Genomic DNA, 18,391 nt, shown 5'->3' with positions numbered 1-18,391 from the left:
CTTTGCTTACCCTCGCTGAATAAGGACACGTTTGGATAGTCTGCTAACATCAGCAGTCCAACAATTAAGCCTACACCATATTACTAGATTGCTGGAGAAGCTGGTAAGGGCCAGGGCACCAAGAGATCTAAATGCGATACAAGACAAATGTTCCCATTTTAAGGGTAATCCTGCATGAACATATTCCAGTCCTTGCCAACGAGTATAGTTGCGAACACAACAAATCCTGGCATTCTCACACTTAATTTTGGTAAGCAGAGTCTGGAGATTGTTACTGCAGCCTGTAGGCTGGTGAAAGTACAGTGTGGCAACAATCTATTTCCCCTGCTGTATAAAGTGAGCTCACCTCCTCCATGGCAATTAAATCCTGAAGGATATCAGACTGAAGTGATCTCAACAGCACTATCAATTCTAACCTTGCTCCCAGAGCATATACAGTTTTTTTTAATTACTTCAAAGACAATAAGCTCAACCCAGCAAGCACGCAAGTCACGAACATCAGATAAGTGCATGGCACTTGGTTTTACAAAGTATCTTTGACCTTATGCGCAAGTTAAAAAAAAAAGTTAATTGTCTGTTTTGCAATAATACCCAAGAGACCCATTCTTTTAAGTACACATATACAGCCTGCTTCCACAAAGGAAACAGTCCACACAAGAACAGCGTGCAGTCATGGCATCCACTTCAGGATCAACAATCTCAAAACCAAAACAAAAACCATACAACATAAAAAAAATAATAGAAAACACCTTTCAGCTACTCTCAGAACTATTATCTCTATTTAAAATGTAGAGTTCACCAAGTTCTTTTCAGAAAATAATTTTCAGGAGTTACTGACAGTAATGGGAAACAGCCATAATGCCCTGGCAAAACAGTTCATTTTGAAAACATTACTCTCTATTATCAAATCAATCTTACATAGGGTCTGACAAATACACTCTGAAAATTACTACTTTCATAGCCTCTCTCTCAAGCACCATTTCCTCTAGAATCAAGCCACCTCCTTCAACAACTTATAACACAAGGATGAAAATAGACTTTCCTAGTCTGTGAATATGCCAGGAGTATATCTGACAAATTTGAGTCATGTTTCCCTACTTGAAGCAATGCAATATTTAACATTTAGTTATTAGACTACAATACGAAGAGGCACTCAATTTTTTTCGGAGAAAACAGAAATGACTTTTAGCAGGAATTTTTTCTAAATCATGAAAATCATCTTTGATTTTTATACTGACTGTTAAAAATTTTGCTTACCGACTACCAAATGTATTAGTCTTGCTGTATTCTATACAGAATCACCAGTATCATCTAGAAAAAACTGTCATGGCATTCACAGAATGTTCCTGACAAGCACAAAAACCACCATACTCATGTCTGAGAAAAAAGAGGAGGTACACAGCACCACCAACTTCTGGAAGGCACATGGAACACATCCCTTTGGAATTAATTTTTAAAGATGTAGACAAAACGATAATCATGAACAGTTAAAGATTTATCAAAGGCAGAATGGAGCCAACCAACCTCACATGAAGCGCTGGGGGACTACTTTGATGAAAGTCAAACAGCACATGCAACATACTTTGACTGTAGCGTGGCTTTCAACATAGGCTCCCACCGCAGTCTCAGCTGGGAGCTGAGGAAGCCCAAGCTTCCCAAGGAGGGAAGCTGAGCTGGAAAACTGGCTGGATCTCTGGCTCACGTGGCTGCAACCAACGGCTGAACGTCCAGCTGCAAGCTGGCAAGGGAGGGCCCCGGGGGCCAACACAGGGCTCCAAACGCACTCATCAGCAGCCAGGAAGATGGCACAGACTGCACCCTCAGCAAACTGGCAGCTCACAGGAAGGTGGAGGCAGGCAGAGAAGAGGGGGCTGACACAGTGAATGGCAGCACTTCCACCAGAGACAGACCATGAGAAACCCGGGGACGGGACCAAAAGAAACCTCATTGGGTGCAAGGAGGAAAAGCGCAAAGCTCTGCACCCAGCGCAGAAGAACCCCACGCATCAGCACAGGCTGGGGAGAGCTGGCTGAGCAACAGCCCTGCTGGAAAGGGCCCAGGTGCTGGGGCAGAAGCCAGCTCAAACAGGAGCCAGCGTCTCACTGCGGACAAGGCAAAGCACAGAGAGGACTGCAGGTAAGGGATGCTGTCCCTCCTCTGCCTGCCACTGGCAAGGCCGCTCTGCAGACACCGGGTGCTCAGCTGGGGACCCCCACTTCAAGGAGGATGCTGAGGAACCACGGAGGGTCCAGCCCTGGGCTACCAAGGTGGTCAAAGGCCTCAAGGGCATCACCCGCAGGGAGAGGTTGAGGGAGACGGGCCTGTTTTCTCTGGAAAAGGCAGCTAGGGACCATCTAAGAGCTGTCTACAGCTACCAAGATGGGAACTACAAAGACAGTCAAGCCCAATGCTTTCTCAGCACTGGCAGACAGGATAAGGAAGAGCGATGGCCACAAAAGGCAGCGTGGAAAATTCAGGTTGGACACAATGACAAACTTTCACTAGCAGGATGGTGAAGCCCAGGAACAGACTTCCCAGAGTGGCTGTGGATTCTTTGTCCTTGGGGTTTTCATGGCTTCGTAGGACAAAGCCACAGCTGACCCCACCAAGTGCTAGTTAGAGCCCTGCTTTGACCAAGTGGTTGGACCAGAGACCTCCAGAAGTCTCTTCTGACCATTATACTTGCAACTCCATGATCTCATTAATTCCTGTGATTCGCTTCCAGCAACTATAGCCTTGTTTATATAATTATCCTCAGACATGATGAAGTCAGTAAGTCTTTGGAAAAAGAATTATCCATAGATGACATCAGTACAGACTTCCCTATAAATAGCCAGGTGTTATCAATAGACTACAGTGGTAGCAGCTCCAACAGTTCTGAAATCACAAATATTTAATGTTAAAACTATTTTAACCAGCTGGTGCCAAATATTTTAAAAAATGAACTGCAGAGAAAATAGAAATTGCCTACTGAATTTAAATATGCTGCCAAACTCTATCCCATGGTCACCTTTGTAGATCACTCAAAGTTCTTCCAGAAAAAAAAACTTCAATATTATAATTTTATGCCAGTATCCTTAAGAACAGGCAACATGAAAGCTATTTTCACTTAGCTTGCTTATAGAAGCTCCCTCAAATTTGAAAAAGGCAGTAAAATGTTTCCCAGAAGACATAATTTTGAACATGAAATTTTTAAAATGTCACTCTTCAGCAATACACAAGGATGCTTTACATTTAAGGATACAGATTTTAAGTCTTTATTTTTCCCTAGCAAGTCTCAATTTTGTTTCCTTCCAGTATTAAATACAGCTTTTCAAATCATAATTAACTAAATACAGAAGATGGACAGTGTGACCCATCAAACTGTTCTTTTGTCACACAAATGCAGCACTTTAGTGATAATCAGAATTAAATCAATTACAGTAAACAGTTTGGGAGTAACTTACGAGGTAGAAGGACTGGTTCCTACAACTCACTCCTAGGACCACACAGATTAAGCAACAATTCCATCCAATAGATAAAACAGCTTGGTGAAGGGGAAACCTAGGTCATTCACCTGACATCATCCTGCTTTTTGGGTACTTTTGGTCCAGAACCTTGAATTATCTCATGCTGTCACCAAGTTTCAAAATGAGAATGAAAGGTATGCAATTTAATCAGTAAGATTAGTAGCTACAGTGGACTCTCTTGTTGCATTGACTGGTGTTTTTCACACCTTTTGGTGAACTAACCAATGTAGTAATCTAAAAAAACAACAAAACTACACCCACAGTAGTGGGTAGTACACTGCAAGAGAAGGAGATCTGCAAAACAAAACTGTTCGTACTGAAGACAATATTCAAACTACATATATTCCAGGGGATCTTACTTCAGAATTAGGTCTAGTCCTACCTGTGGTCTAAACAGCCTTAAGCCAAATGCATTAGCCAAGTCCAGAAGCACACCTTTCCATTTGTTTCATCCAAAAGAAGTCTATTTACATGCTCCACAAGAACTGCAGAACAGCAATTTGAGACCATCAGCCATGTCAAAATTGCATTCCTGATCCCAATTAAAACGTGAATGTGGTTCACCACAAGACCTTTCGACTGTTGTGCAAGTTGAATCAGTTTAGTGAGATGTCCACTGAGTGCCAAAGTAAAGTAAATGGCAGGAGAAGCACATGCAGCAGGAAAGCCTCTCTGAAGCTTTAAGCCATTAGATAATCCAGCAATACGAATTAGAACAATATCCCAATGCAGTTTCATTTGGCAGCAAATTTTCTAAAAAAAGTTGGAAATTTACAGGTCCATTCTGGGATTCGCATCGATGTTCACAATGTCAAGAAATATCCTAAACCTGCATTGCCAAACGCTATCCAGTCAGAGACACTTCTACTATTTGGACAGCCCTGCTCTGAGCAGGATTTCAAAAAATTTTGTAGTATCTGCTACAGATTATTCCTATGTTCAGTCTTGGCAAAGTACTCTCTCCAAGAAAATCATTTAGGATTCATCATCTTCCTCTCTGAAACCAACCAGCCCCCCCATCTATTTCTTAGGGGGAAAAACAAGATGAGCAGCAAAGAATGCCATTACCCAGCCTTCAGTGATAGGCATTCTGGAGATAATAACGCACAGGTATTCCAAAGTTAATCCTGAAGCAATTTTTATTAGCTGCATTTTAAGAACCTAAACACTTAAATTTTATGCATGCCTGCAAAATACAGTAATGCATGAATGCAACAATTACATGCAGCTGAGATCTTCGTCACACCTCAAACAACGGTGCAACAGGAACATCATTTAGTGCAATTTAGTATTGCTTTATAATTATCTTAATGAGGGAGGCTGTTGCACAACGACCATTCCAAAAACATGAAGAGAATACTCACACCACAGAGCCTGACTACTGGTGCACTTTCAGGATGGTTTCAATAGAACATGGTAAGAGCACCGTGGCAGAAGAGTAGTCCTGCTGTCTCTGTCTTCCAGCTGAAGGATTCCTGCTTCCTCCACTGTTGCAGGAATTTTAGAATTTCATGATGCAGGTTACTTGGACAACAACTATACTAGCTGCAAACTAATCCTGGAAATGAAAAAAGAAAAAAAAAAAGAGAAAAAAAAATCAGTTTTCTGCTACAGCAGGTAGCTGATCTCAGTTACTGGATGGCAGTACAATCCTTCGCACCGACAGGAAGAAGGTACTGTATAGGGCAGGACTGCCTGTTTTGGTGGCAATACAGTGTTAAATCAGTATAGCTGAATTGTTTAACCACAGCAGGAACCTTTCTCCACCACATCCCCAGAAAAAGAAAAAGATAGCAATACATAAGACCTCTGGTATCAACATTTTGAGTGGGGAACAGTATCATGAACAAGCCGTATCTCTCAAAGACACAGTAAACAACAAAAAAATGAAATTGGCAAAATCATGCTCCTGTAAAGGTAGTATCGACTTTATAACAATGTAGCTTCAATACTTCCATGCCTTGCAACAGGAGACTGACATTTCAAAAAAACAGAGGAACACCAAGTTGCCTTTCACTCTCTGCATCAAAGTTCACCCCAACTGCAAGTCTGAAAACTGTCCTTCAGCGTTTTTTTTAACACTGCATATTAACATGGAGCTGTTCCCACAGACGCCTGTGCCAAACACAGTCAGCGGACTCCACCTCCACCGAAATCAGCCGAGCAGGACTTGCACGGCCATCACTTTTCCTAAATGCTGGAGGGAGTTTGAAGTCTGTCGTACGTTACCAATGCTCCACCTGCTGGTAAGCGGACAGTACAGGTTAGTCCAGAAAGCATCCTGACCTTGGAGAGGCAAAGACAAACCAAAAGAATGCAAAAATAAACACAAATGTTTCCAAGTAGTCAGAAGCATCTAAAGCACCTAAGGCAAAACCTCCCCTAAGAACTTGGCAGTATAATACATTTCTGAATACTAATATTCCTGAAAAATATTTGTGAAAACCTCTAACCAAGGATGTGGTTTAATCCTCCTTTGGTGGCCGGTTGGCTACTAACACGTTAACATTAGTTACTTCATTAGGTCAAGGGTACAGCTCTGCAGAAAAGTTTGCATGAGAGATGCAAGCCAAGCCCAGAAGTGGAGCTCCCACATAAAAACATCATTAAGTCTGGAGTTTCTACATTATAAATTTGATTTTATCAGGATTTTAAAGTGAACTTTACTAATGCCCAAAATAAAATCTCATTAAAGCCAGGCATCTCCCCAAAACAAATAAGCCAAAAAAAAGTTAAAGCTGCCCACCTCATTTCACCGCGTTTACATATGAAAAATAATGTGTTTACAAAAATAAAAAATAAGCAGATGTGTGGGTCTTCATAGGAATCCTGCTATACTCAGTTCATAAACCAGACGATGGTCCCTGAAAGAGGTTTGAAGAGCAAGGATGCTACAGTCCTTAAGACTTATTTCACCTGTTGAAAAAGCTGAAAGCTATCTTCATTCAGCTTACCACAAGGGCTATCAACTCTTTCAATTGCTTTTCTGTAAGCCAAGGAAACCACGATAGGCAACTGAAGAAAACTCTCAGGGTGTTTGGAGATGGACTCAGCTTGTAAATCAGCTATTTTCCTCAACCTCCTCTATGTTGTTTACCTGCAAGAGCGGGCCAAGTTATGGAAAGCACTTTTTACAGACACCTGCTACTTCTATTCTTTGAGTGACCAACTGCAAATTCTCAGTCAGTTTTGCAGAACTGTTGTATCTCGAGCAGAGGTCAGTGGAGACAATAAGCGCTCAACAGAAATGTTATAAAAACATCAAGAAATTCCTTTAAGGAATCAATTTAATTAAAAAAAAATCAGCAATTTCATGTGCGCTTTGTAATCTTCTTTCAACGTGAAGAATTAATACATAACTGGTACTAGAGTAATAAGCATCAGCCATAGGATTTCTAGGACAAATACGTTCTGTGAAAATAGTTAAATAAAAGTTAACGTGGACGATGGCACCAATGAAGGTACACTTAAAGAACTGCTGCAAATACAGGCTTCCAGTCATTGTATAAAATAAACTTAAGCAACAACAACAGACCAAAACTCACTGTCCTTCCACAAAGCCACAAAAAGTCAGCTGCCTTAGGCTCCACTTAAATGCAAGAAAGAGTATCACAGCTGGCAATATTTGTCAAGCTCCATAAGCAAATGAAACCTCGCACTTAAAATTTCAAATTCCAACTTAACTACAATACTATTTAAAAGTAGAACTCCTCAAATTAATTATATTCTCCAACTTAAAGCATTAGCTTAGAAGACTGGAAACATCACAGAGTTATCAATAACCTGAAGCACCCCAGTGCTTCAGTCTCCAATGATCTGGAAGTCCTATCTGTGCAAAGATTAACTAGACCACTAAAATAACTTCTTGATTCTACAGGGGATGAAGAAATTACTAAAGCAGACAGCCACATAGTTCAAATTAACAGCATATTATACACTGCCTAAACCATTAAGGAAAATTCTGCAATAGTAGATTTGTAGGGTACCAGTAAATTGACAGGAAACCACAGTATTCACCTTTTCATTTAAAGCAGGTGACTTAGGAGAACATTCCCCTTTTCACGAAAAGAAAAATAATTAATGATTAACAGCCTTTGAGAACTGCAGCAGAGGTTTGGCTTTATTGGGATGCCTGGTATTCTTAGGAGAAATTTAAAAGTATTACCACATATAACAGCAATTCAAGCTGTGTAGATAAACATCTTGTTTCTTAATTTACATATAAGCAAGAAGTCAGATATTCACTACAACGATAAGAAACTACACACTCAAATTTGTGTTGTGTAAGAAAGAGCAACAAATAAACCAGTTCTCCCTGATATTGTAGTATGCGACTTCACATTAACATACAGAATCACAGCTTCAACCAGTTTGTTAGAACCAAGGAATGTTTAAGTACGTAGATTATTTTTACTTTTCTGAGATTTTACTGCTTCGAGTTAATATTTGGCATAACCTGACTTAACTGAACCACCAGCTTAGCAGTTCCTGATCCATCTAGTGTGTTTATCAAGACAAGTCACTCAGTCGCCATATTCGAAGTGAAAAAACTCATTGTAAAATTTTGATTAGGCTTTTGAACTCAAAGCAGTCATACAGGCTGAAATCAAATGAAAAATACAAGACCAGACAACCATGCCTTATCACATAATATTTGAGGGTATCAACTACTACATTTTATTTAGTAATTAATAATATTAAAAGCATTGGATCAGATGCAGCAACTCATTTTTCCAGTTACAGAGTAATTGGAAAAAAAAAAATCAGAGGAGAGGGAAGAGTCAAAATAGACAGATGTGTATTTTAAGCAAATAAAATACCACAAGTTTCCTTGTTAAAGAATGCCTTGTATCACAGCTGATTCAAGTTTTGAACATGGCAAGCTCTGTTTCGTGTTACAGTTTTCTTTTCTGCTTAAGGGCTAGAGATACAGCACACCAATCTTCATAAAGCTCTAGAAGTCACCTTAACTTTCCTTGATATTTCCTTGAAATACTCCCTTGATATATTCAGAACAGATGAGGGCCAGGTTGCAGAAGAACTAGCTTCCCTGATACCAGAACATTCCCCATGTTCCAGTGACCTGAAAGTGCCTGATCCTGTCAGCAGACAGCTTAGTTATCCCTCAGCAAAGGGCCCTGTGAAAATGAGGATGTCCTTGACCTACAGGGAGATCGGAGAGTTAGGCTCTTAGAACCACCATCAACAAAAACATTCTTGAAAACACTACCTTTCTCTTACTGGGATAAAAGTATACACCTGCCAAACTAATATTAGAAATTAGTTAGCTGTAGTATTCCTTGCCTTAACCTAATTCGATGGAAAAAAAATTGTTTACTTATCCTTCTAGAAGCGAGTGCAATATCGATTACTCTTAAGTTAAAGTTTTACTGATTAAGTTCACTGAACAATAATTTAAGATAAGCAAAACTCCAAAAGAAGTAGATTGAGGGGCAATGATGAAAAAGAATATTTATTTACAAGCACGATCCATTTATAATCAGATTATTTAGTTAAAAGTTTATCAGCAGTGCTAATTATATATCATGTGGTCTCTATAAAAAGCTAAAGATACTCTCAGAAAACATCAGGTTAACAATACACATTACACTAAGTGTATGAGTATGTTGTAAGAATGTATGATAAAATAACGATGCGTATCAAATATGGACCAGTCAGCCAGCAGAATGAATAGGGATAAAAAGAAAAAGCAACAGTCTTTAAGCACAAAGTGCCCATCTCCAGGAAGAGCAGCTTTCACGTGCCCAGCCAGAGCGCTAGTAAGGATGAGGCAAAGGAAAGGAAGATGTGATGGAAAACTCGGAGCAATTTCAATTTTAAATACTTAATCAAAGCTAACACTGATGCGAGACTATTGCTACGAGTACTGACTCTCCAGGTCCAACAGCTGAGACATGCCTTAGAAATTCTAGGTAACAGCAGCTAAAGAGCTAGACAGGTCACCGTTTGCTTAAACCTGAATAAAGTTTTCAGTCTGTTCTACTTTTACCCATTTTCTACCTTACTAAATAACTCTGCCCTCTATTTTACTATTCTGTTTGCCTGGTACTGAGGCTATGGGAAAAGAGACAGTTTAGTGAAGATTAAAAAAAAGAAAAAATACTCAGTGCCAGCAGCCACGAGCAGTCTGTACCCTGGGATATATGCTCAGGAAGCTCACGCACTAAGGAGCATTTTCTGCCAAACTGCAGAGGGTCAGCAGGGCATCTTCTGTTGCCAAGCATCAGCTTTGGGAAATAGTAGTTTCCAGAAGGTACGAACTTGAGCCTTTTCTGTAGGTTATCAACAGCACACAACATACCTCACCACTCTCCCCAAACTGCGAACTCACACTGTGATTTCTGCATATATAAGTACTCGGTTAGTGCATTGCACACTCCAAATGATGGACTGAGCAGTTTAAGATAACACATAGAAAGCAGCTCAATCTTCAGGAACACTTAGAAACACTTTGAACGTCAGAAGAATGACAACCTTGCATTTGGCTGAACCATACCGTATCTGCAGAGAAACAATGAAGTGAATGGAGAAAGCCCTCTGAGGCTCATCTGGCATTTTGATTTATTATACTCATGTCAAGCCTCCAACGTTCATTCTCCACACAGCTCTGACACAGCAAAAGATTTGTTTTGGACTAACTTATTTTATTTCTATATTCTCTATATTAAATGCTCACATTCTTACAATTCCACTAATACCACTTTGATATCTAACACTGTGTTGATTCAGTGTGAAACATAAGAATTAAACAGCCTTTTAGTAGCTTAGCTTCCTCATTCCCACAGGATTCAACATGCCCTCAGACAGGAAACAATCTTATCTAGGCCACTTCTTGTGAATATTTTAATCTTTTTTCTTTTATCTTTCTAACCTCCACTTCTGCAGAAATATAGACCTAATTCCCCTCAACCTTCTTGTGCTGTTAAAACTCTTTACTGGTGTCGTTCAGACAGAGGCATCCTAAGAGGACAGTATACAAAGAGCAAACTGATATTACTAAAGGGTAACTTCAGGCATAGAAAACTTATCGGTACTAGATAAATTTTAAACTGCAAGGTGGGTTGTGCTTCTTCTCATTAAGTGCCAATTCAGACAAAGCAATGCCTCTTTATTGGGCAGCAGGGCATTCTCCAGTTAGACCAGTTCACTGCTGTTGTAACTTAAAGAACTCCCTACAGAAGAAAAAAGCAGGAACATTTCGAAACAAATATAAACAGGGAAGACTGAGATTGCTGTTGTATTGACAAAGCTACCGATAGACTGATCAACGGGATCTAAATACACTCTCTTCCATGTGCATGCCTTATTATAAATTGATATTATGACCTTTTTGAAGCAAGAATCAGCGGGGGAGGAGTTTTTCCGTTTCTGGATTTTTTTTTTTTTTGTGTAATCCTCAGCATTGTGGTAGGTGTTACAGGATCAGTCATTCACCAGTACAACCATCCCTTTGTTCTTCTTTACCTTCATCATTCCAATAATGCCTCCAAGCAACAATCTGGAAAAGATCACCGAGCCAGGCAAGGAACAGTTAGGCTAGAGAGCTACCCAAAAAGTTTTCAAACAAACTAGGTAAAATAAATTATGTAAGCAAATTATCACAAATACATCTTGCTACCTTCTAGACCATTTCAGGAGGAAAAAAAAAATCTGTTGACATGCAGCGCATCCATATTATGCAGGCATTAAGATTTTAGATCATTTTAATATTATTCCATGTTATGCATGCCAAAGATAGATCTGAATAAACCTGCAGGTGAAGTCTATAAAACTGAACAGTTTTTTTTAAGATTTTCCAGTCCAGATAGTTCTGAAAGCACTGACCTTTCTACTTATCCCAGAAGTTCCCTCTGACAACAGCAGGCATGCTTTCACCATTATACATGCTTCCAGCTACAATATTTTTACCTCTCTGTTCCATAGATCGGAACATGAAAAATCCCTCTCACATTAACTAAACCAAAAATGCAAGCAGCATGCAAACAGCATATTCACTTGCACAGCCTATTCAGCTTGTTCTCAATCTGATTATTCACCTGTTTTGTACTGACTGCCATCTGCCCACTCCTCCTCCTTTCCGTCTCCGACACAGACTTTGTGCCATCTTATAAGCTTTTATTTTTTTCTTTTTAGCACGTTTCTGCACACTTCTTCCAGGTCACTGATACATACAGTGAATAAACTTCATTGCAAGATTGCTCCCTGGGGCTCCCCAGTCATTACATTTCAAACCTACTCCAATGGAGAAAAGGTACTGCCATGTAACACTTAAAAAACCCTATATACTTATGTATATAAATATATTTAAAGGCAGGAAATAAAACATGTATGCAGATAAATTATACATATTGAATATGTATCTAAATCTATTCACATACATATTTAAGACAGGAAATAGATTCAAGACCAAGTCAGCCACTACTCACGCTTATTTTCCCATTTAAACTGCAGCAGGAGCACTAATCACCAGTAGATATGTACAACAGTAAGCATGCAGGTATTTTTATTTTAGGCACACAATCCACTGCTTCATAGAACTTGACAGTTGTCTCCATTAACTCTATGGCTGTTATAGCCAAATCTTATCATGTGTTGAAAAGGACACTGGGATTAATTATGTAGTTCCAATCTGGCCCTTTTATTAGTATTAAGAATGTTCGTTTCCTAAGTTGTACATGACAGTTGCTTAAAACTCCATCTGGCTTTTTTGATTTACACCAGGAACTTCTGTGCTAAGAGTTCATGAATATATTAACTGCACTGATTTTTTTCCTCCCTTCTCCTAAAGAAAAAAATAAAGTTTTCAACAAAACACTTAAGTACAAATGAGCCTGTAAATGCCTGTTAGCATTTGGAAATTTAGGAAAAAACAAAGAAAGATTCCATGCTTCTTTACATAAGGAGGGTTTGTTTAAAAGAAATGTAGAAAAATAAATGTGAAAGAGCCTTCACTTTACTTTGTCTACCACTGACCTTTAGACCTGACACCCACTGCATCCTGTGGGAAACTTTTTCCAAGAGCCAACTTTCTTATAAATATTTTAGCAGATTTAAGCATCCAGACTACATTTTATTTGCCTACATCTACAGAATGAAAACAGCTACTGAATAATGACAACATATATGTGGACCTTCATATTCACATAAATATCTGTAAAGCAATAAAATATAATGTAATGGAATCTTAAATGTGCTACATGCAGGTGCTTTTGCAGTAATTTTTTTTTTTTTAAATGAGGTTTACTCTTGTAGCTGCTACAAGTCTCTAAAATGCATACTACGGCATTGCTGTCCATTTTCCTGCATACGGTTTTAAAACAGATTTGCATATCCTCCAGAAATAACAAAAGCACTAGAAAAAGCCCATGCATTACTAGATTTGTGGGATAATAGCGATAGTGATAATTCAATTCCCTACTCAAAATGAAAATTCAAGTCCCTTTTAGATGTTCTGCCAATAAATTTCCTAAAACTCCACAAGAATGGCTCACTTACAGGAATTTGTTTAGCTTTTAAGTGTCAAAGCACTGCACCTGTTCCTTTTCAGATAACCAGTCTCTTTGTCAAATTTTATTTTCTCCTTGTTTCTCCACTACACTAAGAGATTGTTTCATGCAGTATGGAACAGATCACTTGTGGAAAGATTTCTTCGTTACTTCCACGGGCCTTCCACATCAGCACTCCTCTTCAGGTGTGCTTCTCCTGCATGTCAACCCTTCTTCCCTTCTGTATATGGTCCCGCTGCAGAGCTATAGGTCTTGTACAGTCACGTACACGACTGTGCTACATCAGTGCTCGTGAGGAAACTTTCCAGCTGTTCCAAACAAGCCATGGGGCCAGACAAGGACAACCACATTCTCCAAGACAGGTAAGCAGGAATTTGGCTCCCTCACACTGCTAGAGCACTAACAAAAAAGGCTAGAGTATATTTAAGAAACACTTTTTTTAAACCAAAATCTTACATACCGTTCAAAGAAGGTGCCTGATATACTTACAATTAAACTATAAAAATTGCATTACTGCAGGACTTTATGCCAGCAAGTTTCAGCTAGATTTACCGAGCATGAAAAACAGAAGGAATGTTTGGTTTTGAAAGCTTATAATGGAGGGCTTGCTTCAATTTCACCCATCAAGTGACAGTATCTTCATTACGCATGACTACATGCTAACTACAAGAACAAGTTTAAAGCATCAGTATCTGAAGGCACAATTCTTCCCCAAAACTTTGTACAAGAAGTGCACAGTAATAGTATATAAAAGCCTCTATTTTCCAGTCTTAATACTATCGAAGCTTCTGTTGAAACTTTAGTCCTTTGGTTTTTATGGCTGTTTTACGACCAGCCATCAAAATTGCATTAGTGGTCCATCTATGTATGATACAGATCAAGGCTTCTGCCCAGTAAAACCTCTCTCTCACAGTTCTCTCCATAGCCACATTACTTCACAGTGGTTACAGTTCCCATTACCAAAAGAAGCAGGGGGATGAGCTGTGTCTCACTCCAAGTTATTCCTCTGATGTCTCCTAGGAGGACAGTATTACGCTTCTGGCACAGATCTCTTCGGCATGCTCCTAAGAAATTTGCATGTAGACATTTGAGACAACAAGCAGCCAGTAACTATTCAGCTCTCAAAACCTACAGTAAGATAACGCCAATGAATTTTCATGCATGAGAACAGCAGGACAGGATGTACAGTGCAAGCTTACATAAGACACAAGGCACCGCTGGGAACCGACACAAGCGAACAGCATAAATGGCTCAGAAAAATGCTGATGTCACTCGTACATGTTTGGGTTGCACCGGCTTTCTGCACACCAAGTTTCTCTGATCCTAAAACTGGCCTTTCTAGCTGTCTGTAAAACCTCACAGCTTGCTCTGTTTTACCAAGATCCTGAAAAAGAACTTGTTTTCAAAAACCCGTGTTTCTTCCTAATATGATGATGAGAGAGAAAAAATAAAATCCAAGACGACTCTAGATTTACTGTAGCACTTGTAAGCAAGAATCTAAAGAAAAACAGAAAATGTAATGGAGAACTGGAAAAAGCATGTGATTATGTACACAAATACTTGCTCCTAATATTTACTGAAAAAATAGTTCAAGCACAACTTATCTGTGTTAAGGTATGACCTCTGCAAACCTACTAAGGTCAATGAGACTTAGAGTAGTTACTCAGTGAGCCCTGCTTGCATAAATTAAAGATGCCTAAGGGTAGCTATGAAACCGGGTATTTGATTTTTCCAGGGCACCTACATATTATGAATTAACAATGACTTGCGATTTTACCAGAGCAGCTTTCAGTTTTGTTAAGGGAGGAAGAAACAACTGTGTTGTGCTTACCTCCTCCTCAACACATAAAAGCTTTGCTATTTAACATTAAAACTGATTATGGAAGTTTCATATTAACTTGAGTACGCAACGGTAGATCAAATTACTTCCAAAAAACCCCCAAGATACCAGTCAAATAGTGCTTCTTCCTGGTGTATCCTTCTACAATAGATTTTTAAAAAAATAAAAATAAGAGAGAAAGTAATCTAGCTGCACAAATTAGTATAAAGCAAAACTGTAAAGGGGGAAAACTTAGCTCACTCAGGTCAGTATTCACAGAGCAGCAGCAACTCCCAGCTCTACGCTTGGCTGCTTTCACCTGTTATTGCAGCGGCTGCACACCACTTCAGAGCAGTGTGTAAACCACGACAGGTAACTCCTTCACAGTTCTAGGATTCCTGTATTGAAGTTTTTGCCTATGGCATACTTAAGGCATTTGATTTTCTATGGAGAGCATCATATAAGGTGAGAGGGAAAATACTGTTCCTAAAACTGAACTACTCAGTTTCCCTTTCATTACACATGTAAAGAACTTATTGTCACTCCCTTTAGTATTTTCTCATAAACACAGAGGCACCCTGAGATGGCATCAAGTTAATGCAACTACCCTGCCCTGGCAAGTACAACTAAATAGTATCACAGTAAGTTACAAATCAATGCCAGAAGTAATTTCTTCATCACATCAAGTATATGAGAATACCTCTCCTCCAGTTCCCTACTAAAACACCAAATCTAACCCCATGCAGCTCAGAGATGCCAGCTATCAGAGAAAACCAGCCACATTAGAAATTCCAAGGTTTCCTTAGTGGAAGAGGACACCAGCTTTGTTCTAGGCAAACAGGAGGAAAAAAAACCAACAAACTATTTGCACGGTAGAATGGCAGCTCTTTGAAAGCATATTAGAGCACACTCTTCATAAAAATATGAAGTGAAAGATGACCGCACAGTGCGGATCATGCAATATCACAGGTTATTGAACGTCTTTTTAGGCAAGCACCCATTTCCATCAAAGTGTAGCTACTACAGGAAAATTCTGCAAGCAGAACACTCGCATCCTGGCTACAGCCTCTATGCTACTACAGTAGAAATAATATCGCTATGTATCTGTTATTACTATAGCAGATAAGCATCTCACGGTCATTAGTATATTTATTGGCAGGACATTTTTGGAAAGCATCACTATTCCTGATTCATAAGCAGCGGACTGATGCAGAAAAGACTGATCCAAGGTCACAGAGGAAGTCTCTGGTAAAGTAAGAAACTTCACCTGGTTTCTTTCTATTAGTGAGTCACTGCTGCTCCTCTAAATTATTCTTTGAGCACGAAGAAACAACAGACTGCCTGTGGCGTTCAAACTCTACATGCTAATAGCAGCTTCACTCCAGGGTTTTCTAAAAAAAAAAAAAAAAAATCATGCCTGAGGGCCTTGTTCTACACTATCACATAATCCTACTTCAGCACTGGGCTGCTGTGGGAAAAAAAGGGATGTACATATGTATATGTTATTAGGAAGTCTGCGTTATTTGTGATCCAGCTCTCTCACTAAAAAAATAAAAAAACCCAAACCCAAAAACCCAGTCCTTAAATAGTTGTACTCCCTCATGCTACACACCACCAGGCAAGGGCAAAGTGCAGGGAGGAAGGGACAGTCAACTCGGGAGACAAGTTATGCAAAGCTGGGGGCCGGGGCAGGGGGGGCAGAAGTCCCTGCAGCCCACACACAAAAAAAAAAAAAAAAAAAAAAAAGGCCAACTTCTGTTCCCAGGTCAACGGGGTCAAATCGCGGCGGGGGGGGGGGGGCACGGTCCCCAAGGGCTGTGCGGTGGGAAGGGGACCCCCGGCCCCGGGTGGGGGGCACGGTGGAGGGTGCGGGGCTCCCCTCCCTCCCCGCAAGAGCCCCGTCCCACCCCGCAAAGTGCAGTGGGGCGGGGGCCGCTCACAGGCTCCCCCCCCCCACCGCCGAATGACGGGGAGCCGCAGCCCCCCGCACCGCCCAGGGCTCCCCTCCGCCCCCCGGCGCGGTGAGGCCGCTCCGCCGCCCCCGTCCCCCTCCCCGCGCCCCGCTCGCCGCCCGAGGCCGCGGCCTGCCCGCCCCCCCCGCCCCAGCCCGCCTCCACAGCGGGGCGGCCCCGCCGGGGCGCCGCTCGCCCGTACCTGTGAGGGGAGGCGGCGGGGGGCGGCCGGCTCCGCCGCGGGGACCGGAGGGGCTGCCTCGCCGGGGATGCCTCGCCCGGCCCCCCGCGGCTCCCCGCTGGCGGCCACCGCCCTCGCTGGGCCGACGGGTCCCGCGGAGCCGCCCGGGCCGGCTGGGCCTCGGGGCCGGCTCGGCCTCAGCCCCGGCCTCGGCCCCGGCGGCGGCGGCCGCGTCTCCTCCTCGCCTTTAGTTTGACCTTTTCCGTGTCTCCGCTCCCTGTCCCCGACACACTTTGACGTCACTCCCATGGCAACCAATCCCCGCCCCCTCCCACCTCGCGCGCGCGCTGCCCCTTCCCCCCCCTCCACCTTCCGCCCGGACGCACGCACGCACGCACGCAGCCAAGCTCGCGCGCGCGCGCCGCCGGCAGAGGCGCGGCCGCCTCCCTCGTGGCCAATGAGCGGGCGCGGGGACCCTTCCGCCCCGCCCGCTGGCCGCGCGCGCCCGGAGCGTGCCGGGGGCGCGGCGTGCGCGTCGTCTGCAGTGCGCAGGGCGGGCGGCGTGTGTCGTGCGCGTGATGTAGGTGGTGCACGGGGTGCACCGAGAGCACGGTGTGCATCGTGTAAGCGGTGCGCGGGGTGCACGGGATACATGGCGTGCATGGTGTATGTGGCGCATGATGCACGGAGTGCGGGGTCTTTATGGTCCACGTTGTGCACTGTACGTGCGCGTGGTGAGCTGCGCGTGTCACATCACACCACGTACTGTGTCACGGCCACCGCCAGCCCGCACTTCGCTGCCCCGCGAGGCCTCGAAATACTTGTCGAGGATGTGGGAGGGAGGGGTGGTGGCAGAGCACGCGGGAGAGCACGGCAGAGGGAAGGCAAAGTTCTGGCGAGGGAGGCGTTGCAGGGGGAGCGGAGGTAGAGGGACGCGGAGCAGGAGCGGCAGGAGCGCTGCAGCGGCCGCTGCGGAGCCACGGGCAGAGCAGCGTGTTGGAGGCCTCTGGTCCTTCAGTGGAAAGGTGAGGGCGAAAGAGGGAGGGCGTGCTCTGCCACACTCCTCAGTGGAGCGAGTCCCGTCACAAGTGGGGTCCCCCAGGGATCAATATTGGGCCCAACGCTATTAAATATCTTCATGAGTGATCCGGATAACAGGATCAAGTGTAGCCTGATGAAGCTTGCAGATGACACCATATTGAGTGGGGAAGTAGACACTCTGGAAGGGAGAGCCGCCCTGCGGGAAGATCTGGATAGGCTGGAAGAGTGGGCTAACAAGAACCTTATGAAGTTTAACAAGGACGAGAGTAAGGTCTTGCACCTGGGAAAACATAATCCAAGAGTGCAGCTCAGACTGGGATCCACCTGGCTGGAGAGCAGCTCAGTGGAGAGGGACCTGGGTA

General features: G+C 42.5%; 1 long non-coding RNA gene across 10 annotated transcripts in view; it reads right to left on the bottom strand.

The window, feature by feature from the left end:
• LOC148057238 (uncharacterized) overlaps positions 1–17,249 on the bottom strand; it is a 45,246-nt gene extending 27,997 nt beyond the window's left edge. For 6 of the 10 annotated variants that reach the window (XR_015701513.1, XR_015701486.1, XR_015701479.1 and 3 more), the window contains exons 1-3: positions 17,010–17,249; positions 16,123–16,246; positions 4,874–5,067 (exon numbers count right to left, since the gene is read on the bottom strand). This is a non-coding gene — a long non-coding RNA (uncharacterized LOC148057238). Of the gene's footprint in view, positions 1–4,873; positions 5,068–10,856; positions 11,029–11,566; positions 11,731–13,996; positions 14,101–16,122; positions 16,247–17,009 lie in introns of those variants that run through there. The other 4 variants (XR_015701492.1, XR_015701509.1, XR_015701518.1 and 1 more) reach the window with 4 other exon arrangements.
• Between the last annotated feature and the right edge of the window lie 1,142 nt (positions 17,250–18,391).

The sequence above is a fragment of the Nipponia nippon genome, unplaced genomic scaffold (genome assembly GCF_047370975.1).
Source record: "Nipponia nippon isolate SJK-2023a ecotype South Korea unplaced genomic scaffold, ASM4737097v1 scaffold_1, whole genome shotgun sequence".
NCBI lineage: Eukaryota > Metazoa > Chordata > Aves > Pelecaniformes > Threskiornithidae > Nipponia > Nipponia nippon.
This window is presented reverse-complemented; position numbering and strand designations above follow the sequence as displayed.